Source organism: Uloborus diversus, chromosome 1, assembly GCF_026930045.1.
Source record: "Uloborus diversus isolate 005 chromosome 1, Udiv.v.3.1, whole genome shotgun sequence".
NCBI lineage: Eukaryota > Metazoa > Arthropoda > Arachnida > Araneae > Uloboridae > Uloborus > Uloborus diversus.
Genome location: NC_072731.1, coordinates 206436258 through 206458854, shown reverse-complemented (window position 1 = coordinate 206458854; position 22597 = coordinate 206436258).

Here is a 22597-nt window from a genome sequence, read left to right as displayed (position 1 = left end):
CTGTCAATTGTATTGAACTATTTCTTTAAAACTTATGGTATTAGTTTGATAAAAATCTTTTTTTTTTTTTGGAAATTTTTTATGCGATGCAATGAAGAAGTAAATCCCCAGCAATTTTCTCATGAGCAAATATTGATGTAACTCTGCATAAAAGTAACCTATGTCTTATTCTTCCAGAGCCCAATGTCTGCTGAGGAAGTAGCACTTCTATATTCCCAGTAAGGCTGGACGATGTAGGAATTTTTACATCGTGATGCATCGCCAAACTTACATTGCGAGCAGTTGAAGCAGTTTGAATTATTCTTCCCGCTATAGACGGCAAACCCCCGATTAGGGGAGTTTTCCTTGCAAAAATCCGAGCTTTTTCAGAATTTTCCCAAATTTGGCACGAAAACTACCCTACGGGAATTCACAAACATCAAAGGGCAAATGTACCGAACTTTGAATATATCCAACAAAAACCCACGCGGGGGATTCCCCATGAATAGCAGGACTAAAACGGGGGAATTCTCGAGCATCAAAGGAATTCTGTGCTAAATAGGGAAAATATCTTATAAAAACTGGTTTTTGAAAAAAAAAAAAATAGACCCCAACAGCTGGACGAAAACTACCCAATGAGAATTCCTGACAATCAAAGAAGTTCTGTGCCAAATTCAGAAAAGATCCCCCAAAAATTTGCTTTTTATAAGGAGACCCCAATGGGGTTGGCCCCCTCCCCATAGAGGAAGCAAAACTACTCTGCTTGAATTCCCGAGCATCAAAAGAACTATGGGTAAAATTTGGAAAAGAATCGACAAAAACGTGGTTTTTATAAGGACCACCCCCATGGAGGTTCCCCCCCCAAAGAGGGACGGTAACTACCCTTTGAATTCCCGAGCATCAAACGAACTCTGTACCAAATTTAGAAAAAATCCGACAAAAACTTGGTTTTTATAAGGAGAATCCCCCATGGGCGTTGCCTCCCCCCATAGAGGCACTAAAATTATCCTGTGTGAATTCCCGAGCATCAAAGGACCTCTGTGCCAAATTTTAAAAAAATCCCACAAAAAACTTGGTTTTTATAAGAATAACCCCAATGGGGGTTGCCCCCCCCCCATAGAAGAACGAATACTATCCTGCTTGAATACCCGAGCATCAAACGACCTCTGTGTCAAATTTAGAAGAAATCCGACAGAAACTTGGTTTTTGTAAGGAGAACCCCCATGGGCGTTACCCCCCCCCATGGAGGGAATAAAACCATTGTGTGTGCATTCCAGAGCATCAAAGGACCTCTGTGACAAAATTTGAAAAAATCCGACAAAAACCCCTCCATAGCGGGACGAAAACTGCTCAATGAGTATTCCTGAGCATCAAGAATGAACCCCTGTGCCAAATTTGGAAAAGATCTGTCAAAAATAGATTTTTTGCAGGAACCCCCCCCCCCCCTCATATGGGGGTTCAATTAGATACCATGGGGAGTTTATGGGGCCAGACTAACATGCGGGTTTCCGTTCTCTCTTTTTTTTTTTTTGCTTGGATAAAAAAAAAAAAAGCTTGGATGTAAACAAACTTGTGGAGCACAGCGATCTATCTATCGGTTTAGAGGTTTTTATTCTAAACCGGTGTAATGATGCAGGGTGTACTGTACATCGGTATTTTACGATGTATCGATGCATCGTAAAGCCTTAATTCTCAGATAACCTTTCACATTGTTCTTTAACTTGAATTTTTCAATAATTTTTTTTACATTTTAAAGAAATTGTCTGCTTGTATTTTTAGATTAATAAAATGTTTTTTTAACATGTTTTATATGCCTCTTTTTACAATAAATACTTGCCTTTTGCTTTAGGCGGAAGGGGGGGGGGGTGCAGGCCAGTCATTTCGATTCTTTCCAATTGTAGAAAAAGGTGTATACTATTCAAAAATTTTATAGAAACCAACTAAAAGCACGGCCTTTCGTACGTAAAGACATAAATGCTCAAAAATCAAGGGGGGGGGGGGGAGGTCAACCCCCATGAATGCCCCCCCTCCGTAAAAGACGGGCCTGTGAGTGTGACTATACACATCAAAGTGGGAAATTATGGTGGTAAGATTCTGAAGTAAAGATTCGACTAAATCTTATAAAATACAGTCGAACCTCGTTAAAACGAACTTTAATGGATCATTAAAATGGATTATTCTTAACAGAATTCGTCTTATCCGAAAAACAATAAACAATGGGACAGGGATTACAAAAAAGTCCGTTTTAGAAGTAATTCTTTTTAAGCGTGTTAAAATTAACGAGGTTCGTCTGTATTCTTAAAAAAAAAAGAAAGAAAACTAATCAGCTCAAAAAAGGAAAAAAAATAAAAGAAATAAATAAACTCAAAAAATACGAAATTAACATGCTCAAATATGACGAAATTAATTTGACGAAACTAATGCTCTCAAAACTACGAAAATGATTGTCGATTTGACGAAACTAGAATGAAGAAATATTTCGTTACATATGACGAAATTCGCATCTTCAAACCAGAGACGAAAGCAGTTTCCTCAATTTGACGAAATGTTCGCTCGGAGCATATCCCTGGAAGCGATTTCGTCAGAAACGAAGAAAATTTCGTCGAATTTGAAAGTCCATTTCTGAGAGTGCAGGAAATTTAACTCCTTTAATTGTGGACGAACTTCTTTTCACCGTTTCCAAATGTAAATGTATCACTATTTTTCAATAATTAAAAGCAATTTTCGGTCCTCTCTTCGAACAATCTAGTGATTATACTATACATACAAACCGATTATGTGTAACTTAACTACATTTTCTTAAAAAAAGTAGCGCACTAAGAGATATGACATGTTTCTTCTTTAATAGAGCTCCATAACAGCTTAAATTTTGAGTATGAAATTCATTTTGTAATAGATTTAAATTTCATATTAATTTCAAATTCCAAAGAAGGGATTTTGAAGTGATTGTATGTCAGAAACGTTTAAGTTCTATAGCTCCTTGAAGAAGGTTTGATGACAGAACAATAGTCTTTTGACTTTCGAAATTTAATTAAGCATATGGAAACATAATTATTTAAATGAGGTAAGGGTGACAGGCAGCGCATTTCAGATGATGCCTTTATCGCGGAGCTTTGATATTGAAATAAACTATTCTCGTGCAATCTGATTTCTCAAGAGATAATTGTAACTACGCATTTAGATGACAATGAAAGAGCTTGCTTGTTGTACTTGTAGATTATATGCGATTCCATAGAACAAAGGAAATAAAATTTAACTTCCAGGGTGTGCCTTTGTTTGTTGCTGAAATAAGGTCGACGAAAATACGTTAGTTAAACATGTAGAAATTTCTTGATGAAATTAAAACATGAGCAGGCGTGTTATACACAAAGATGCCAATATTAATCAACTTGAAGATACAAATAAGTATGCTCTTAAATTAAAATACTTATAAAAGAACTATTTTTATTACTTTCTGAACTTTTGCAAGCGTTAAAATATAGTTATTGAGGTAGATATTCGTTGTAAAGGCAAACAGCAATAACGCGTTGCAGCGAGAGTGTCGTGATAGTTAACTGATAAGAAATCAAACAATATGAATTAGACTTCGAAAAGGAGCAGTTATAGCCTATGTAATTCAATGAATGTATAGCGTAAGGCAATATGGCTAAATTGAAAATCTGCAAGTTTTCTTGATATTGGAGAACATTCAGGAGTCCAAATAAATGCTGTTCAGCAAAATACAATGTCTTCATAGTTTATGAAAAAATTCAAAGTATAAAATATTTTTTTCTTTTCTCATTATATACATTTAGGAGAATTAATATACCTAAATCTATCTGCAATGAAAAATATCTCAAAACTTTGCATTTTAATTATTTCTTTTTTATTTAATACAGGCATTTAACCATTATCTACAGTGGGTTCTGCCAGACACAGATAGCGCAAGTTAGACGGGAGTTCTCATAACAAAGAAAAGGAAAAAAAAAACAACTAAAGCAACGAAGGGAATCGAGCCTAGGACATCCTGCGTACGAACCAAGTGCTTGCACCGCTCGATCACATAGACCCTAAAATTGATTTCTCCTTCGTTTTGCTCATTTTTTTTATTTCCGCAAGTACTTAGGAGCGATTTGTTTTGACCACGAAATGAAACGTAATTAAGATTAATGATTCAATTCACTTTTCATTGTTACGACAGTATGACATTTTTTAAAGACACACATAAGGAAAAAAAACACCTTTCCTGGTTTTGCAGCTAATGCAGATTTTGCTTTTTTTTTTTTTTTGTTAGTGTGCGAAAATAATTTCATTTTATAAAACATCCTTCATTTCTTTTTGCAAAATACTTAAAGAAATGTCATTAAATATATTAATTATCCATCTGTACTCCTTTATTTCCTCCTGATCATAGAATACAAAAATCAACAAAAGACTGAAAGACGCTATTCATTTTAAATTAACATTCTAATAACTGCCATTTCACCAAAACGGAAGCATTATTCAACGATTAGGCGACTTATGTTCCAGATATTATTGATTAAAAATCTAGAGTGTACTCCTCCTTTACCCCTTCCTAATACATCCTTCCTGGCGTGACGATTTTCATTAAAGCGTAAGCGGAAACAGGCCAGAATGATATCAAATGTTTTAAGATTTCCATATTTTCTTAATAACGTTTGCTGGTAATGTCAAAAGAAGCTGGGTGGTTACACGACAGATGCCAAAAACATCCTCATGTTTCCTTGCCCTTGACTTCATTCTCTTTAATTGGAACAACGAATGTAGTGAAAGATAAAAATTGCAAAATCAATGTCTTAATCATACAATGTTATCGTTTTCGACTTTTTCTACTTCGCTTAGTTTGAAAGCAATGGAATGCTTTGTTCCATAAAGTGAAAAATGAAGTTTCAGATTAATTTGCATTCAGCAGAACAAAGACGGATGATACCTTAAAGAAGAGTTTGAGCAGAAGAAATAATTTATCATCAATAAACAAGCAATTACTTACAGAAATGTTACTTTTGTAGTTATCACATTATTGGTTAACAATTTATTTTGCTGATGCCCATTTAAAAATTTACTTGTGCAGTGGACCATTGTCACCATTAATCTTATTAACATGAATCATGTAGTTAAAATGGATTTTATTTTCAAGAAAACGATGGTATATTTACAGTTGAATGTATTATCAAAATTAAAAAAAAATCTAAAAGCATTTCATTTTTTATGGGACACAAAATATACGTTTAGTTTCGATTTACTAGTAAGTCAACTTTATAAGTTAAACAACTAACTGATTAACACATTCAATTCTCGATAACTCGAAGGTCTAAAACGTTCGAGTTATTTGTAGTTCGAGCTATGGGCAGTTTCCACAGCAGTCTCAAAAATTTGGGACCCAATGAAAACTTCGTGATAAAAGAGCATTCAAGTTATAAGCTTCGAGTTATCGAGACTCGACTGTAGTAAGTTTAAGACACATGAAATCGTCTAGGATAATAGTTAAAATCATTAGCATCATGTCATTAGCTGAATTGACATTTTTTTAAAAAGTTTTTTGCCAGTATTTATGGTTTTTATATAACATAGTGTTTACTAATTGTGTCACGTTGTACTACTATTGCCTTTATTTTGTATATAAATCGTTGCTCAAAATCGCAATTCTTCCTCATCATCATAAACATTGTGTTCTCTTGGTAGGCCAAACTCTTCTTTACACACCCCTCCCCCATCTACTCTGCATTGGCCAAGATCTTTTTTCTTGCAAAATTCTCAAAATCATATTTTTGCCCGTTAAACCATATTATTGAGATCGTCGCATGAAACCGCGATTCTTCATTATCATCATAAAAATTGTGTTTCCTTGGCGGGCCAAATATTTCTTTGCAGATTCCTCCCCCTTCTGCTCTCCATCGGTAAAGCTCTTCTTTCTTCCAAAATTCTCTAAATCATATTCTTGTCTGTCAAACCATATTTCTGCGGTTCATCTCCTATAGTACGGTATGCCCTGTTTATGTTTCTGGCAGAAACTGTTTACTGTGATAAACTTATGTGTATTTATTCAAGGAACTTCTGCATACCATATCTTTCTGAAAACCATAATTCAATATATTAACAGCAGATATATTACACTTACAATTACACTGGAATGTTTCCGTTTTCTAAAAGTATTTCCTATCATATAGCTCCAGCACATAAAGTCAGCATACTCTAAAGATCAATTATAATAGGAACATTAACGCTCCCCTGGGTGAGCTTCGAATCGTTAAATAACATTTAGAATATATATATATATATATATATATCTTAATACATAAAAATCTTCTGTGCGGACGTTTGCCACCATGAGGCTTTTAAATGACTGGATCGATTTTGATCAAATTTTTTGTGTATAATTAAGTTGTGGCAAGCATGGTTTCGAAGCGTGATGGATCGAATCGGAAACGTTTTTGTTAATTAATAAATTAATTTAAACATTGGATGGCAAAATCTCCCAAATTATTAATATTTATTTTAACCTATTGTTGAGCGAGAACTGAAATAAATATTTAACCCGTTGCCAAAGGACAATAAAAAGCCAGCACTGTTTTTTATAATGACATTTACTACTGTGATATGTCAACTGAGAATAGATAAAACGTCGAGAGTGAGAGTGAAACCTTCATTTCTTGAAAGCAACGATTTAAGGTTCAGTGATATACTTTAAAGTAAAGTACTGCAAGGTTCACACAAAACGTGTATTCTGTCGTCGTAGTTGAACCATGTGACCGGATCAGTGCTTTAGGTTTTCCTAACCAAATGATCAGAAAGTACCGTACCTAACAACATTTGTTTCGTGGCTGAAATCCATTTGAGTTTTGGCACCAATGTCAAGAATACTTTAAAGATTATCTAAGTAATCAGCACATTATTAAAGGAAAAGATGATGGAATTTAAGGACAAAACAAGTTTTATTTTCGTGCAGATAAATTACAACAGGGTAGTTCTGTACACAAAATATCAGTGCAGTGGAAGATCTTTATATTTGGTGGAAAGAACAAATCAGGCAATATATGAAGCTTAAAAAGTTTTGGTTCAAAAGATCGGACCACTAATCGGTCGGAGTTGGCTTCTCTCACTGATCGGCTGGATTACAGTACCGTGATGGCTTGAAAGTTGAATCGAGTTGCGCAATCATTTGTGTACATTTTAAAGATACTGTTAATGTAATTTATTGTAATTTTTGTTTATTTGGCGAAATATTTCAAATTGCAAATAATTGTTTTTTGGTTTTAAAGAGTTTTTAGTCACTTTAGTTGAAGAATGTGCTTATTTTACATCGGGAGGGGGGAGGATTGAGTGGTTTTCGCTTAGTCAGAGACCTGTTTTACCGTTATCATTTTTCTAAATGATATATTTTTGACTGTTTTATTCTTTTTCATATGGGGGATGTTGCAGCGGAATTTCCCGTTTGTTCTAGATGGGTAGTTCAATTTTTAACCTTTATATCTAAGGACGCTTTTTATCTTTTGAGTATAGCTGAAAGAACAAACCATCAAGTACGAGAGAAAAAATAGTTAATAAAACAACTGCTCAGTGGGTTTAGGTAAATCAAGTTGTAATATATATACGACTTCTGACACCAAAGCAGTTTGAAAAAATTTTTTAACTTCTTTTTCTTCAACAGAACGGTTCAAACACTTGATAGTTTATTGAAATTTTTTAACAATTTATAAAGTTTGAACAGAACAACGTCTGTCGGGTCCTATATATATATATATATATATATATATATATATATATATATATATATATATATATATATATATATATATATATATATATATGTTGTGAGATTTATTAATACTTTTTTAAGTGCTTTAACTTGAAAGAAATATTTTCACAAACCGACTTAATAACGACAGAGATCGTACTTAACTACAGTATCTATGTCAAAGATCAATTATCTAGACTAGCGCATAATGCACAGCAAAATAAAACAACGTAAACGAGGCACACATTTGAAGGAAACTGCATATTTTTCTAAACAATTGCGCCGTATTACGTTGTTTTATTTTCTTTTACTTTTGAAACACAAAGGTAACAATTCAGTTATTAGCGCACACTGATTTTTTCTTCATTTTATGTAAATTTAAGAAAGTATTAGATTCTTGAAAACTCTTAGTTTTTGAATTCCGACTGCTTAAAATGATTTAAATGGTACTAAACATATTTTGATTTATTTAAAATCACGCATTCTAAAACATAAATTCAGTATGTACTAATAAGTTAAAGCAGTATACATACCGTTTTAATGCTTTATTGATTTTTCTTTTCATCGTTAGTAACATATAGTTTGCTTTTGAACTTATCAAAGTTTTAATTTCAAAGTTTTGTGGTTTACTGAGACCTTTATCATGCACATTAACCTGTTACTCTTAAAGACAGATGAGCCCAAAGCCGCTGGTATGTGCAAGTACATTTGGAACATGTTTCCATACTAGCGTAATTGTGAAGTGTATTTCTCTTTTACTCAAGCTATGTCCTTTTGTAGGAGAACGTGTTTGGAAGCGGCTGTTCAGATGTAGCAAACTCACCTATACTTGGAATTAAAACCATATCAAAGCGATGTCACCAAAAATACTCTTAAAAAATTCATGAATATCGTACGCATTTAAGTGACTAAAATAACAAATTCAACATACGATAGCTTGCCGCGCTAAGAATTGTTGCATAATTTGACGGAGTTATAAATATAGTTTTAAATGCCTGGGGTAGAACACAGTGCCGATATTTTATCAGATATCTAGATTTTCTGTAGAACGCCGAATTACACGTATTAGCAGAAGCATATCGCCGCCTCAGAGCAACAGTAGAATGTCTTACTGTTATTCCTGGAAAAAGCCATGATATATACAATGCATAACCATATCAAATAATGATTATATGTTAGTAATTTATCTAAAACTATTTGTAAAACTGATAGTTTTCAGAAAAAAAAACCTTTAAATAAGCTATTAAATTTCCAATCTCCCAATTCTAAAATTGAAAATGAAATGTTACATCTCCAGGAATTGATTTCAAAAGATTATGTATCCAAATTTTATTGAAAAAGATAAACTATACTTCCTTCCTTCCTCTGTAAAGAATATCTTCTTTCAAGACTTCTTAAGAGTCTTAAAAGCGTAAATATCCCCACGGGCAAATATAGAGTGGGAGTATCAATAATTCGGTGCAAACCACTTCACGGAAATAACTCTTTTAGTTTTAATTCTCGGTTTTATATTTCTTTTTGCCACACTCCAAGTTCTTGGAAATTAAATTAAGACATCTAGTGCGCTTATTTCCCTCGGGAAAGAGGAAGTAAAACTAAAGGAAACACTTCATCATTTTCGTGCCTATAAGAAATTGCGCTGAAATGTATAACTGAATAACTTTTCTGGAAACATTAATGAAAAGATTTTGTTAAATAATGACTAATTGAATTAAAATGTAACTTTTATTTAAGTAAAATACAACTAGAGATCGTAAATGAGATTTAGATATTGATACTATTAGATGAGGCGTTTTGTATCAACATTATCTCAATCCATAAATTTTGGAAACTTCCGTTTTTTTTTTCTGTTGTACTATCATACTCTTTGTTAGATGATATCACACTACATAGCGGTTTGTAACGCATCCAATTCAAATAGATCAATTACTGCGCTTAAGAAAACACGTTTTTCTACAAAAATAGCTCCAACGTGTTTCGCATCTTCTGTAAATATTTTTAAAACTGTATATAGCTGGTTTTGATACGGAACGCCTAATATTAACTACGTGTTGTTTATGTCGCCAATATAAGATAGGAGGCGTAAGCAAAGACACTGCCTTTTTTTCATATCATTTAAAATGTATAGGTTTTCGAGTGTGCTTTAGTCGAGCGTATGGTTTTGGATTTAAAGTTTCTTACAAGATTGTGGTAGGTACTCCCAGATTTCTGTAATGTTTTCCTAATGGTTGACACGCAATGTGAATAAGTAATACATTTAAAAAAATATAACATCATAATATGAGGCAGTGAGAAGCAAAGGAATGCAAGTTTCAAAACTAAAAGTTTGGATATAACCAGTACAAATGGTATGGTGATCCTCTCCTCTGTCTTGAGTCAGGGCATAGTACTGGTAGCTCTGGTATGTGCTTTTATACAGCATGATTAAAAAAATAATTTAGCCTATCTAGGACCTTATTTTAAACGCGTTTTACTCAAAACTTGAAAATTTCCATTTACAAACACCCTTTTGTTTCTCATTGCCTCATATAGCAAGCTATTTAGTGAACGTTTTGCTACTTTCATTTAATAACAAAAGTTATAATTATTAGACAGGATGTTCTAATACGACACACATGCGGATTTATGGAAAGGTTTAAATTTAAAAATGCATTCTGTTCGGAACAACTAAGTAACCTCATTGCAACTAAGTAAACTCAAAACTTGTGCCCAAAGATATAAATGCCAGAATTAAATAAAACTTTACATAGGAAAATATACCATTGAAATACAATACAAAAGTGAATTTAAAATTATCTTTTACTGCAGGAATGTTTAAAAACTTTGCGTGAATTGTATGCGACAGCATACTGTATCACTATGTCAGCCGAAAGAGCAGTGAGACGCTAAAAAACAAAGAAAGGACGACGTTTTACCACACCGTCTTTTTGCTTAGAGTACTGCGGTGTTCAACGTGGTTCTTCTACAGCTGAGTTAAACCAAGTCGCCTAGAGAGAAAAAAAAAATCCAGATTCAATTTAGGCAGTGATGACAGTAGTCGTGTTAGGGTGTTGATACCTTACCCGAAAGCCCTGATACAGCCTTTGCTTTTCTGTGGCACACAGCACAACCACTGCTGTCGTGATGTTATGGAGAGTCATCACATACAATGTTCGGCACGAGCAGTAAGGGGGGGGGTGTCCTCGTGGAGTGGTCTGGGTAACACTAAATTCCCATCTTCTACCCCTTACGGATGTTTGACCAGATTTGTATCTGATCAGAGACTTCCGGGTGGTAAATTAAGCAGACAATGGATGTCATCGGGCCAGGTCTTATATCAGATTCTATAGCGCGGATTCTAGACTCCTAAGTAGCTTCGTTCAGGCGCCTCGAAAAGAGGGGAAAATCCGTTTTGTCGGGAAAGAATATTGGTACACTGTTTTTGCTATGTTGCATACTAAACAAGGTCACATGTAACAGTATTCTAAAACCCTATCAGCTTTAGCAGCTAAGTTTGTGACTTCTTTCGTCACATAGATTGTTTCTCAGGGTAGAGCTTCTAGGAGCCATTTTTCAACAGGGTACATTTTGTCCCACAGAGCAATATATGTCACATGATAGATTCCACTACATTATCATTATTCTGTAGCCTACTCTATGCCGTGATTCAACACAGATCAAAAATATCTGGGATCAATTAGGACGGCAATCTGAGTAATCAATGAGTTTGATCGAATTATAGAGGCATGCTAATAGTAACAAACAAATTGATGCGGAAATCATATAGAACTTTAATGCCTAAATTCCCACCCGTGTCGCCTCAGCTGCAGACCCCAAATTAAAACATTGTCTAAACGTTTCTAAAAATCTAAAATATATTGTATAAAATCATCTCTACGTAATTAATTTGGGAGCAGCATTGTATTCTCCAGTTTCTGACGCTGTGTCCAGCATGAGTGCGTTTTAAGGTTCGTACCTGAATTTACATTACTGAAATCTTTAAAATACCCTGAATTCATGGTAATCTTTTCGTAAACTAATGCATAAACCAATTCAAATATTTAATTGTAATATAAAGCAAGAAATGAATAAATAATCACTCTACAGTAAAACATAATATTTACATTTTATGTAGCTTTTGTCCACGGCATTTTTATTTATCGTCTCTCAAGAATTACAAAAATTTAGCACCACAATAAAATTTTCAGTACATATTCTTCCAAATACAGTAAAAATTATCTTACTTTAAGCGTTTTATAAACACATGTGATCCCGAGGCTAAACGTGTTTTTTGAATTTTATGAGTTAACGTGATTCTTGAAATCAGAAATCTTTGTTTCGACGGTGACACAAATCGGTTTAAAATCCTAGGAGAATTCTTCAAAAACATATTTAATGCATTACGTTATGTACTTACTGATTATTTATAGGTAGTAAAAATGGTAATTATATTATTTAGAGAGTTTAAACTTTTGTGTATTGCATAATTACACTAAATAAGCAAGTTATGTCAAGCTCTTGAAATTTGAATGGAGTAAAATGGCTTTCTAGGTATTGACATAATTACGCAAGGAAAGAAAATTTGCAATTATTTACAAGAAAATATTCCTTAACCAAAAAAAAAAAGAGATTACATTTAGTAATCAATAAAGCTGATGAGAGGTATGGGCAACATCATATTAATTTTGTTTATGGTTTATCATAAATATTTAATACGTCAAACAGTTTTAAGTATTACAATTGTGGCCATCATGAATCTTATTTCTGTTTATTTTTTTTCGAGTACTTGACTCCTATGTATAATCGTTAATACTAAGTTTTGCTATTCGCAAAAACAAAATCAAGGGTAAAAGTTGAAAATATTTAAAAAAAACCTTCCCTAAGTTAATTGCAATCATTTTCACTTTTAATAAACAGAATTTGGCAATAGATGAAAAGTTAAAATGATTGAGATTGCTTCTATAAGATCACCTGCCAACAATTAAAGGAAGTTGGTACCCGAAAAACTTAAATTAATCTAATTTTTCAGTTTTTATATATTCAAAATATTCAAATCAAGAGCTTTGAATCAAAATCAAATAAATGTGTTTTTCCTTCACTATTTTCTTCACTCTTAATTTTTTCTCATATATTACTTTGTTATTTATTTATGTACTCGTATGTTTTTTTCATTTCATTTTAATTTTTTAATTCATTCTTTTACATTTTACACATTTATTTGACCAAAAATTTTCTTATTGATCGAATAAAAAATATTTCTTTAGAAAAACTTTTCGTTTTTCACTTTGCCCCATAAAAAAGTAAGAATTTTGAAAAATAATATTTTAAAGCAAGTTTTATTGTAAAATACATAGCTCTTTTTTTATGTACCATAATTTTCAGCAATTCATTCATTTTTAAAAAAGTAAGTTTTCTTAACTATATCAATTTAACCCACATTCCCCCACTTTGTTTTTCAAATTTATACAGCATATTTCAGGAGTTAATTATTTAAGCGTAAAATAATTTTAAATATTCTTTCAGCACAGCAAATAATTGTAGTATGCCAAAATGAATGCTGACATTGGAAAATGATTTGCAATAACATTGAAAAATGCCATTCAACAAGCTGTTGAAGCAGTAAATAGTTTGATGCTGCAGTTATATTTAAATTTCTTTCAATTTTTCCATTAAATATTTTTCGTGATTTTTCTATAAAATACCTCTTTGAGACGAAACAAAATTCCACATTCCAGTTATAGCATTCTTCAGATTCTTTAAGTGCCACAAATTCCAAAGTTATTTTCTTCTTTATTTTTTAAATTGGGATACGTTATCAAAATATCTTATACATTCTTAAATTTAAATAATTATTTTTTTTTTATGCTTTAAAACTGGAGAAAAGGAAACAATGGCATTAAAAGATAACGTTAACATAATGCTAAGGTTTTTTTTTTTTTTAATTTGACACTTTCTTAAAATAAGTTGCTAATTAAGTTGCAAAGTTGGTGTAATATAGGTTTACTTTTTTTCAGTCTTTGTTTCGAAGAAATGTGTGCTGATATCAAATGCTTGTAAAAAAATATTTTGAAATAAATACATACAAAATTAGTCATCCGCTCGGTATTTAATTATTTTAATCACTTTTAACAAAAATAGCTGCGTTGTAAGTCTTTGTACATGAAAAAAATATTCAAACAACGTATGATTTTAATTCAGTCCGTTGCGCTATTGAAATTCCCTTTTCGCACAATGCCTCTTTCCTTTATTATTTATTTGCTTCAAAGGCTTATAATTGGTTTATTAAGTTTTTGAAGCAGTATTTTTGCTTCAACCATTTAAAAAAATGTCCTTTAAAGCTTTTTCCCTGTTCAATGATATCATTAACTGACTGTTCTCCAATTGTGAAAACTTATCTGCACATTTTCTGTGGGCTGATAAGCGGCAATATTTCAAAACTTCACAACTATTTGTACCCGTTTTTACTGCGCTTCATTCAATTCTATTGCAAAGTAAATGAAAGTATTTTTCTTTTTTTAATTGCTTAATTAAAAAAAAACCTTTTCTCAATTGAAACAGGAAAAAAAGTTCAAAATGTTATGATCAGACATATTGCTGATGATCAGAGAGAAAAGGAAGAAACATCAATGCCAACTAAAATTTTTATTTATCCATTGATGCATTGAAAATGAAACCAGTGAATTTTACAGAATTTCAATGCTTCCCCGAAATGTCAGGTAAATAAAGAACTCGTGTACTTTGTAGAGGGTTAAGTTTCACGCCATAGTTTTACTGTTTTTCTTAAAATATGTAGGGGAAGCTGCTGATCAAGGACGATTGTATCTACGGACGTTGGTCGGGAAATTCTGGGTATTGTCGAGAGAGATCGAATGGGGGGTTCAACACGTGTCCCAGCCCTCTCCAGTATCTCAGAATGTTTCAAAGCCAGCAAACCAGCAAGTAAGGTTCTAGAACAAGTTTTTGGTTTCAATTGGATCTAACTAAAAAAAAACACATGTACAATTTTTTTTTATACGTCGTGGATTGTATTATTCATTATCGTTGTAGGTATTATGTTGTTCTTTGTTTTCAAGGGGTTGTTTCTGATTTTTATTTTGTGAAAGTGTGGTGCTGTCGATGTGACTGGCTTGCGAAACCAAAATGGCGTACCTTTGTTCCCAAGGACAAATAACCGTGTGTACCCACGGACGGCAATTTTTAGTGTCCTTTGGTCCCATTTGAGTCTTCTTACCATATGATGTACCTTAAAATGGTGCGTTGGCATCAACATTTGAAATTTACTTTTAACAATGATGATGAATTTGAAATGGGGCATAAAAACATAGTGTTGAAGTTACCTCCTCCTGTTGTAAGATCTACAGACCGTCAACCCCAATTGTTTTCATTTGAAGTCGACTTTTTTGGGTTTTTGTTGTGATATTCTGAACTGAGTTTTTTGTAATTGGTAAATTTCGTTAAAGATTTCAATTTTCGTATAAATAGAAGTTACTCTATAGGTTCATCGAAAGCCATTCTAGTCATGTACTGTCTAGTTACTTTTTTGTTCAAAAACATATTAGGCTCTCTTAAGAAAATTATTTTTTTTAAAGAGTTCACTCATGTTAAAAATTAAGGAAAATCAAAAGAGGTATTTAAGGAAAAAGAACTCTTAGGTCTTCGGGTAAATTTAAAAGTTTAATTTCTGCTGGATTTTTTGTTAAGTGTTATTTTCAATGAATGTTTGAAGTATTTCAATAACATATGGCTTATGAAAATGTATTGAGTTCCTCAGACGTATTTATTATTATTTTTAACTATGTCCTTGGATACAAAGACACCGGTCCGTGAGGTGACCGGGGTGTTGTACCCGCGGACAAAAAAAAAGTGATTTTAAAAACATTTTTTTTTTTTTTTTTGCAGTTAAAAGCTTAGAAATTTTTACCTGACGAAAATTCCCAAGTTGGATGATAAGCTGTACATTCTGCCAGAAAATTTTACCGATTGATTATCCATTCATAGAGACCAGAAAAAAATTGAAAAGTAAATTTTGTCCATGGATACAGCAGCTTCTCCTGCCTTATGAAGGGGCATTGTTGTTATTGAAATACCAACGATTAAACATTTTTGCACCAGCTTAATGTTATCTTCAAGTCCTATAGCATACCTTTGCGATCTTTCGAAACGGGATATTTAATAAACTTTCGTTTTTGGAGACGCTCTAGAAGCAGCTACTTGCGGTTGTTTTTAACAAGTTATGCTTTAATTACTTTGATTATTTATTTCCTTTGTTTTGTTTATTCTTCAATTACTTAGTAAATTTCACAGAAACTCAATCCTTCCTTCAAGTGGAAAGTTAAAAAAAAAATCTCACGAGCTTGATAACTTGTTTTTTTCCTCTACGAGTTTGTTGCTTAGGCGTGATCCTAATGGAAAGAATGCGCTTAAGCTTTGAAGCATTAATTTGGTAGTATTAGTTTTCTATAGTTGTGCTTTAAAATTTGGTTATTCATTTTATGCATACTTCTAATTCTTTCTTCATTGGGTAACTTTTACAGAAACTTAATCTTTCTTGAGAAACGCAAGTCAATAGATAACTCGTGGGTTTGTTAGAATGCTTTGATGCTCCACATACAAGTTTGCAGTTATGTGTTTAATGTGAACCGAACGAAGGGTACACCCCTAACACTGAGACCTTAAAATAGCTACTTGATGTAGTTTTTCAAAATTTGTGGATCACTTACTTAAAATATTCTTTTTTTTTTCATATTTTCGGCAAAAAACTATAAGAACAGGATATCATATCAATTTTATTAAGTCAACAAAAATCTTGTACAGAAATAAGAATAAAATTTCTCACATACTTTTGCATCAACTTATAATTAATATTTTAGCGTAATTTCATTCCGTTATTAATTTATTGCGAAAAAGCTTCCAGTAATGTATAATATGACATGAAAACTGGTTCGAGCCATTCTGAGCTCCTGCTTTTTAGCCCCCTCCCAAAAAAAAAACAATATTTTTAGCATATCTCTAATAAATTTACACAAAAGATGAAAAAATAAGTCCCTTGTTAGTGTCTTTAAATGTGTTAAATTAGCTAGAAGCTTATCTAGCTGTACATATTCAATCTATTGTTTCCTAATTTAAGTTTAGGAAGATAAATCTTCCAGTGAAACAACGTCCTGTGTACACAATGCTTAATTCAATTACCCTTGTGTATTATAAGGATGCATTAATTAATTATGCTGTACCTTGGCAACACATTCATTTGTAATAGAGGATGGAGGGAGCTTTAATTAGTCATACCTGAGCAACGCTCTATTTTAGCATGCCTTTGGTCTATATGCTTGAGTGCTCAGATAATTTAAACGTTGTATTCAGCAGTTTAATAACTTGTTCAGATACTCTGCGTCGATCGAGTATATTTGTGTGATAATTTCATTTAGAAAAATGTTTAAAGTGATAATGCATTTGCAACAGTGTTATCCAGACTGGTGGTGGGAGGTAGTGATGCACTGGTGAGTGGCTAGTAATTGTTTAATGAATCGCAGCAATAGAAAGATGATATTAGTGCTTCTTTTCTCGATGATTAGTTTACTACCGGCTATCCTTTCTAAAATTACTTTTATTAAACCAATTTTCCCGAAATAAGCTGTATAGGATAAAAAGCAAACGAATTAGTCTCAAGCTTTCTTTCTTTTCTTTTTTTTTTTTTTGAGCAATCACGATTGTTCATTGTTCTCACTTGACTGTTTTGAATTCCTATGATTTTATTTTCCCCCCGCCTCCCTCTGCAGCACCACCGTCGACCGATCCCTCCCGATGCTGCTCCTCTAGCGAAAACCGTCTCCAGGTTGCGTCAATATCCTACCCTTTTACGCCTACATACACGCACATACACACACACAAATGCATACAGACACCTACACATACACACACACACAAACACATACGCACACACACATACATCTACACACACCCCTACACACACAAACACATACGCACACACACATACATCTACACAAACACACACCTACACACACAAACACATACGCACACACACATACATCTACACACACACACACCTACACACACAAACACATACGCACACACACATACATCTACACACACAACTCCCCACACACTCATGCCTGCACACAGACACAAACACACATGCCTACACACACAAACGCACATACACACAACTACCCACACACTCATGTCTGCACTCACACACAAACACACATAACTACACACACATACAGATACCCCCTACACACAAACACACATACCCCCCCCCCCGAACACAAACACATACGCCTACATACACACATTCGTGATTGCGAAAAACATAATTTGAATTAAAGATGTCAAAATTCAAATTATTATTATTATTATTATTTTATTATTGTTCCTAACGTCTCCCGTTCTTGCGGAAATATCATTCAAACATACATGGTTTGCAAATTTAGGTTTTCTTTCTTTACGTGACTCATGAATCCTATCACGAAGACATTAAATTGACCTGTACCAGACGAAGTAAGGTCAATAATTAAGCTTGACTGCTCAAGAAATAAAACTTGAGATTTTTTTTTGTTGTTATTAGATAGACGAAGGAAAATGTGACCAAAGTGAATCGTTTCTTTTTAATGTTTTGGCTAAGCATACAGCAGCAAATGATGACAAGATATAAAACGGTTTTATTAGATGTGAAAATGCAATGAGTTTTATTAGGTGCAAAAATAGTAAGAGTAAAGCAAATGCATTATTATCTTTTCATTAACAAGAACTATATTTTTAAAATAAAAATTTAAAAAAAATAAATAAATAATTGGAAAATATTAAATTTAAAACAGCATTATCAAAAGAAAAAATAATTAAAATAGAAACATTTCTGCTCCATTTGATAGATAACTTATTTTCATTAAATTTTGAGTTAGAAAAAGAGAAGTCTCAATTTGGCAGTATAAAATACTTAGTAATGCTGATTAAAAAAAAAGGCCTATGGAAAACTTTTTAATGATATACAGGGTTTACAAAAAAAAAAAGGAAAAGAAAAGAAAAAGAAAATATTCCTCCTTACATGAACCCCTACAGGCTTATCCACTAAATTAGCGTTTCTTAATTTCTTTGATCAGTGGAACCCTTTTAAATGCTCACTTTTTTCGTTTAACCCTTAGTTTTTGTCAATAGTTTGCAGCGGCGTAGCCAAGGTTCTGTTTGAGAGGGAGCCCCAAAAAGTGGGGGAGGGGTTAAAGGAGGTGCGAGGGGGGGAGATTTGGTGGGCAACACACCCGTTAAGATAAATTTTTTCTTCCAAAGTTGGGCAATTGAATTTTTACATCATTTTTATGAATTGACCTTCTTCCAAAAATTCGAGAAAAGGGTTCAAAAAGCGGGACTAGATGGCCACAGAGGATTCCCTCCTACGAAATCCCTCCAAGTTCCATTTTAATTTTTATGATATAATAACATGAAAAAAGCATAAAACAAGCACTTATTCAGTCTGTTCTTCTTTAAGCACACGTGAATAGATTATCACTATTATTTTTTATTCGACCCTTAGTTTTGAACTTAGAAAAGTGGAATGGCAAAGTTCTTTTACTGTTACAAGTGAAAGGGTGATTGCCCTTCTTGCCCCCTCGTACGAGCCGGCTATGTCTATTTGTGATTCTGAGTGTTTTTAAAAGGGATAAACAACCTCAGATTTTATGAATGAGTTATTTAATTAAAATATTTTCTTAGTTAGGAAAAAAATACTGGTGTGTTTTACCTACAATAGTATTAAAAATTCACTAAAATTTACAAAGAAAAAGTTTTTAAAACTTAAAAATTAAAATGTATTTTATTTTACAGCAATTTTAAAAGTTATTTATAAATTAGACTTTGATGTCACTGTATGTTATGTTGACGTAAATTGGTCTTCACTCGTTAAATTTTGAAATTGTGCTTCAACTGCTGCCATAGATACTGGGAGAGTGGCTAATATTAATAGTAGAATATTTGAAATTTACGTCAAATATCGTAATTTTAGGCAATATTTCGTAATGATGCAGGAAAGGGACTTTGGGGTGTCCTTCCATAAGTTTTTCAAGATTGAAGTCACTTTTATACTATCTTTGGTGTTATTACGGGCTCAGTAGCTTCTTCTGGAATATTTTCGAAGTTGAAGTGTTTAAAGTGAGAAAGAGATGTTTTATGACTGATCTTGGAAAAATTTCAAAGTTGAATCTTAAAGGCACAATTTCAGGCGAAAAGTAAAATTATTCCTATATTGGCTATCCCTGATGGGTAATAAAAGCTCAGATTAGCATACGAAAGTAAAAGTAAATTTATTTTTTAATTTTGGGGGAGCGTTTTTATCGATTTTTTAAGTAAAAAATTTGAAAGATGCGGAATGAAAACATGCACTTCTCATGGAACCCCTGAGAGAGCTTCGTGGAACCCCGGGGTTCCGCGGAACACAATTTAAGAAACGCTGAGCTAAAGCAATCCAGCGAACTTTCACACATGTTTGCTGATAAGTACCGGAGAATGATGCATCCTAGGTGGCGCTGCGCGCTCCCCTATCACCGGGGACTTTTAGTATGTTCATCAGGAGCCCTTCCTGTACGTGTGTGCCAATTTGCAAAACTACATGTTTTTTTTTTTTTTCAAACGGTTCATTGACTAGACTATTAGGCATTTGTGCATATATTTTTTTAATTTGAAAATTGATCAAGAAATATTTCGAGTTTTAGCCATTTACAGTAACACCAGTTTAAAGAAAAAAATATAATTTAATTTAAATATTTAAAAAAAAAAAACATTCTTGTTATTATTTTGCTCATTAAATATATGTTGAATCAGAGGGAAAAAGTTCAAAAATCTGATTTGTTTAAATCTCTCTCTCTCTCTCTCTCTTTTTTTCCAAAATGCGTCCCAGACTTCCTTAATTTTGTACTATTTCCAAAAAACTCACCCTTTTATTTATTTTTCTCTTGTCATAACAAATTGATCTATCTGGATTGGCTTTCTTGTTAAAAATGTGCGATTATAGATCAATTGAATTGCATGCAGCTATATCAATGTTGGAACTTTCACATTTGATAATCCATTTTTAATAAGCGTCTTTAAAATCATTTTCAATACTCTGAACCATTTGATTATGTAAATTATGCTCTAAAACAGTTTTAACGAATAATAGTTTATTTTACAACATGTTAAAAATAATCTTGATTGGATTTATTTATATAAAACCGGATAAAATAATAAATATTTTTACAACGTTAATCACATTTAAAATTGAAAAATAAGCAAATAGATAGCAAAATTGCAAGTATACATTATCACAGGAAATTTAAGAATGAATGTTGCCATTCATTTTAATAAAGAGATAACTTAATTAATAGAGCAATTGAAAAGTATTGCTCCTTTGAAAATCAAGAAGTTTTTTTTTTTTTTTTTTTTTTTTTTTTTTTTTTTTTTTTTTTTTTTTTTTAAGTTAGCAAGTGAATGAGCGGAAAGTGAAATAGTTAAGGTAATTTACCTTTTCAAAAGGAACAACATGGCAATTTTTCTTGAAAATCACATTACATAAGAAAATGATAGTGTGTTTTGTAATATATTTTTTTTTATTTTGCACTGGAGTCGTATTTTCTCTTTTTGGCAGCAAACATGTAATGACGCCATAGTAACGCTATTACCTGTTTTCGTAGAAGTTTTACAAGATGCAGGATGTATCGTCTAAAAATGTTTTGATTTAAGCAAAAATTTTCAAATGAGATTTATACGTTCTGAGTGTCGTGCATTTCTTCACGTCGGACGAATTACATATCTCTTAATGCTGCCTGATATCACATTTAATAACAAATTAACGCAATTAGCAAGTTTTTACGGAAGTAGTGTTTGAAACTTTTAAATTTTACAATTCAGATGTGATCATTCCATCTCATTCAAGTGTGTTGTGAGCAAGAAACCATGCAAATAATTTTCATCAATACATATTTGCTAAAATGTATTCTTTCTTCACCACATACGAAAGTAGTTCCTTTACTAAGTCCTACATTTGTTTGAAAAAAAAATTAAAAAAAAAAGCTAGAAAAATGGCAGAACCTGGACATGGCCTTTTTACTCCAAGATACCTACACTTAAAAAAATTGTGTTATTGCATTTACATTTGTGTTATTGCATTTACTGTTTTACATTTAAAGAAACTACCCATTCATTCATTTTGTAATTTTTTTTCAAAAGTAATTTAAAAAAACCTCATTTAGATTGCTTTAAGTGTTGATGAGAAAAGAAAAATGTTTATGGTTGTGTGTGTGTGTGTCAGTGTGTATTTTTAGGTAATATTATTCACAATAAAGTAAATAAACGGATTACACAGGAAAACATATTTTGCTTTCGTTGTTTTCCTTCATACCACCTAAGAAGAATATAAATCACAAACAAATTTCAAAAAATACCTTTCCGTTGGATTATAGAGGGTTGAAAACAAGCCCTGTATATTTTTCCTCTTTCAAAATCCAATAAAGTTCAAAATGGATTATACTTCCTTTGTGCTCCGTAAGGAAGAGACTTGCCTTTAGAGGAAATGATGTTTACGCATTATTATTCATTTTCGTTCGTTACCCAGAGCACAGTGAAATTCTACGCAAGAAAAGTAAGGACGAAAGAAAAGGGGAGGAAAGGAAAAAAAGTCATTCGTGATTTGCATTTAAAACAATTGATTTTGTTTTGAACTACCCTCCTTTGTTGTTTTCGTAACATTCTTTCTGCTGATGTTGAATAAAATATTTAATCCAGCCTAAATCTAATAAAGTTTTTGAAAGATGTTCTGCGTTAGTTAATATTCTGACAGTACTATTTCAGAATAACTGTAAGCTCCTTACATTACATAATATACCTTAATCAACATAATATTTGCATTACATAATATAAATT